The following is a 4,513-nucleotide window of genomic DNA, read 5'->3' on the forward strand; positions in this document are numbered from 1 at the left end:
TGTAACCTTTATGGGAGCAGACAACCTTCTCTTTCTCATGAGGATGGCTGGTAGCTTTGAACTGCTGACCTTGTAGTTAGCAATCCAATGCTTACTCAGCAGTGCTACCAGAGTTAAACATTTATTAAATGAGTGAATGAATCCCATTATAAAAAGAGAGAGAGAGACACTGATGAACAGAAAGATGAGTGGTTTGCCTAAAGCCAGGCAGCTAGTTAGAAAAAGATGGGGATCTGCGCCCAAGCCTCTGGGAAGCCTGGCTCTTGGGGTTTGCAGAGCTTTGATCCCTGACGTTTAGCACATGTGAGATGAGCTCAGCCACTTGCATCTGTAAACAGGGGAGCCTCAAACGTTCTGCTTATTGCCCTTGGACCTAACCTTCATTCTGCCCTCACCCTGACCTCAAACCACATTCTAGAAACGTGAGTGATAATATTTTTTTCTCATTGTAGATAAAGAACCAGAGCTTGGAGAATTTATATTACTCACCCAAGATCATAGGTCCCTCGATAACACAAAATGTTTGCCCTTGGCCACTAATTGAAAAAGTGATGCTTTGAGTCCACCCAGAGGCTACAGGAAAAATAGTCTGGTAATTACTTCTGTAAAATACCTAAAACCCAAACATAAGTTGCTATTGAGTCCATGGCATCCCTAGGGTGAGTGTCACATAGTTCATAGTATCTCTGTGGAGAGGGAGGCCTAGCCTGTTCCTACTTGTGAGCAAGGCTAAGAACAGCCCTGTAGGGCCCTGTCCCTCTCAGACTCAGCCTTGCTGACTCTCTGCAACTCCTTCCCTCTCCCGTTGGCCAAGGAGGAGAGCCTCCTCTCCACCCACTGATGAGTACTGGAGGTTCACCGGCCTGTGACTGGCAGATGAAGGGGCATGGCATGGCGGAGTAGTATGGTGGCAGTGATGAGTAAGCACACCAGGGGACAGTGGACATCAGCTCTACTTTGACTTTACCTCCTCTTGTGGCACTGTCCTGTCCCCTACTACTGCCACTATGGGTCCTGGGGCCATTTTGGTGTCACCCCTTCTGACAGTGTCAGGGAGTGTGGTGCACACTGGATGCCAGGAGTCACTAGAGGGTTACTACAGGGACTCACTGCCTCTAGTTCATTCTAGACCCATGGTAACCTCATGCATGTATATCAGTAGAATTGTGTCCAGTAGGGCCTTTAGGGTAGAGACAATTTTGGAAATAGATCGCTAGGCCTTTCTTTTGACCTCCAGGTGGGTTTTGAAATGTCTTCATTGGATACATGAGTGGCAAGCCCAGCTTTCTTTACGCTGTGCTTCTTCTTGATTCTTTCTATCCTCATCAGGTCTTTTCCTTCCATGCCCGCCTCCTCTTTATTCCACTATGAGCAACACTTCCCTCAACCCTTCACGTTAATTCTGCTCCCTGGTAATGTCTGTGATAGTGAAGAGGCAGGTTTCTCCTGAGCCTCCTGTTCTCCCCTTTCCTGCTCCTCAGCTCTCATTGTCTCAGTTTCCCCCTGCCTATGTTGATTCCCTCTCCTGCTTCCCTCATCTCCCCTGCTTTCTGGCATATTGGAGACAATCTTCAGAGAGACACTGGCTCTGAGGACACTGTTATTTTCAAAGTCTTTCATAGAGAAACAAAGAAAAAGAGAGTAACTGTCACAGGGGGGTTGAAACTGTTTTTAAGGAAGAAAAACAGACCAACCAACCAACCTACCCAGCTATTCAACAAGTCCTAATGAGATAGGCAGATAGATTTACTAATGGACAGATAAATGGAATGGCAGATAAGCTGTGGGTAACCAGGTGGGCGGGCAGAGGATGAATGGATGTATTGCTGGTTGGCTAAGTGACTGGTCAGCCCAGTGATTCCTAAAGGCAAGAGGTGAGGTCTTTGGTATGTGAATGGAATAAAAAGCAACCCTTGAGGGGATGGGTGTAACATCTTGTGGGCAAAGGAGCAGGGATTCTGAAGCCTGGTGGGAGATGTGGGAGTGTGTCAGCCTTGATTGAGTCTGGAAACATTTGAGGATGCACTCAAACAAGCCATCTTTGTTCTTCAGATTTGGTCCCCCGCCAAATCTTCAGTATTAATGGAGGCTGGGCATGAGATAGGGTGCGCGTGCGTGTGTGTGTGTGTGCTGGGGACTACGTGGAGATGGAGGCAAGTTTGTCTTGGGCTCTGGGATGGGGATCATTAGCACAGACCTGAGCAAAAATGTCCTAAGTTTTCATGAGACACAGACCACAGGCGGATGCTCACCTTATTTACATACCACACACTCCTGCAACTCCTGCAGAGTGAGTTGTGCTCTGATAACAGTGGGCTAACAGCCACGAGTACCTGAGATCACACAGCTAGGGAGTCAGCGCAGCCAGAATTGTAACTTTGAGCTTCAGCTTTCACTACCTGGCGCCTCCCCCTACCTCTTCACCACACGGCCCGTCTATTTTTATATCTACTAAATACATGCATAGCACACGACTGACCCCTCCACAGTATACCTCCTCACTCCGCACATCCAAAGATTTTCATATCTGCAGGTATACATACTCGCCTTGCTGGATTATATGCAGTTTTAGCTGAGAGACATTGTCAAGGGTTCCTTGTCTCTTTTCCAGCCCATTGTTCTGTTTAGCCAAGCTAGGAACTCTGAGTTACACCTCAGTAAAATACAAGAGTAGAGATCTGGAACCCTCTCCTGGCCTCTTTTCTCCCATGCTCAGAGACAGGCATTTGCTCTTATCCATAGGAGGAGTTCTAAGACTCAGACAGGGCCGTGGTCTGCCCACTGTTCCTCTTGCTCTCACGTCCCTGGCAGGGTATAGCTTGATCAGAGAAAGGCCCCAGGCTGTCCGAGACTGTGTGAGGGCACTTACTTGGGGGAGATGGAAATGACAACCTTTCCAGGGTGCTTCAGGTCCAGGCTTGGGCTTTGCCCCTCTCCTCCCTCCTCCCTGGAAGGATCAGTATCTGTGATGCCCACAGGTTTTCTCCAGCTGGTGCTTTGCCTTCATCCCCTATGGACCTGAAGGCTCTGACTTCTGGAATCTCCCTAGATAATGCTGAGTATCATGGGCCAGCGAGTCTGCCGGTGCTCCCCTGTGCCTCTTATCACCTCTTCTGTGCCTCTTCTCCTTGGTCCAATTTACCTTAGCCAACCTTTTCCTTTAGGCTTTCCTCACACCTTGTTCTTTCCTTGGCTAATTGTTGCCTCTCTCCCTGACAAAGCTACACCTTGCCAGGGATATAACTCGCACGATCACCTTAAGCACAGATGGCATGAGATTTGAGTGTCTTCCTTTCTCATGTCTAGAATTTCACCCCAGGTGAGTCATTGTTCTGCATGCAATAGTGAGTCCCTGCTAATATAGATGTTCCTGGTAAAACCCAAACTAAACTCACTGCCACTGAGTCAGTGCCCACTCACGGCAACTCCGTATATAGGACAGCATGGAACAGCTCCTGGGAGTTTCCGAGACTGTAACTCTTTGCAAGAGTAGAAAACCTCATCGTTCTCTCTGGGTGTGGCTCGTGGTTTCGAACTGCTGATTTTGCAGTTGACAACCCAAAGTGTAACCACTATACCTCCAGGGCTCCTCAATTTGAGGCCCCACTCTTAGAGTTAGCAGCCCAACTCGTAACCTGCTGTCTCACTAGGGCTCCTTGGTGGTAGGGCTCCTGCTAGGTTCTAGAAATCAAGCGCGGTGGTTTAGCCAGAATGATCTCCATGCTTGGTTTGATTTTAAGAAGGAAAGTATTTTTTTAACCATTCAATAATGTCTTTTATTACATATGGGGGTCCCCCCAGTATTCCCTTAATCTCTCCATACACAGGCAAATTTGAGGGTACTGTTGAATACATTTTAACTTGCTGACCTGATCATTGCCTAGAGAAGGGATATGTTTCCCTGAAAGCATGTTTAACCTGGAGGTCAACTCATCTGCTGACCACTGAGAACATGAAGATGGACGTGATAGACAGACTGTCCCCCATCCTAACCTTCATTCACCACCATTCGATATCCCTTGTTCAGGCCCAGGTCAGCTGCACTTTTCTTGCCAACAATCATTAAATGTCCAAGGAGACTTTCATCATCATCTTCTGCGACAGAAATCTGGGAAATGTACTTCTTCGGTATTATCAGAAAATGTGTTGGTGTTTGTGGGGAAATGTCATGAAAAGTAAGGCACCGGTCATCCTCAAAAATGATCTTGGCTGGGATTTCTTTGCGGATGATCTTCCTGAAGATTGTGTCGCCGCCAGGCCGGGCCACCTGAGCCTTGGCGATCTCCTCGGCCATCTCGACCTCCGGGTGTGGCTGCGGAGGGAGGAGGCGGGCTCTTTTTTTTCTTTTTAATAATTTTATTAGGGGCTCATACAACTTATGACAATCCATAATATATCAATTGTGTAAAGCACATCTGTACATTCATTGCCCTCATCATTCTCAAAACATTTGCTCTCCACCTAAGCCCCTGGCATCAGCTCCTCATTCCGCACCCCCTTCCTCCACACTCCC

General features: G+C 47.8%; 1 pseudogene; it reads right to left on the reverse strand.

Moving 5' to 3' along the window:
* Positions 1-3,913: 3,913 nt before the first annotated feature.
* LOC142450889 (adenosine 5'-monophosphoramidase HINT1 pseudogene) lies at positions 3,914-4,294 on the reverse strand (annotated as a pseudogene).
* Positions 4,295-4,513: the final 219 nt, after the last annotated feature.

The sequence above is a fragment of the Tenrec ecaudatus genome, chromosome 6, assembly GCF_050624435.1.
Source record: "Tenrec ecaudatus isolate mTenEca1 chromosome 6, mTenEca1.hap1, whole genome shotgun sequence".
Taxonomy (NCBI): domain Eukaryota; kingdom Metazoa; phylum Chordata; class Mammalia; order Afrosoricida; family Tenrecidae; genus Tenrec; species Tenrec ecaudatus.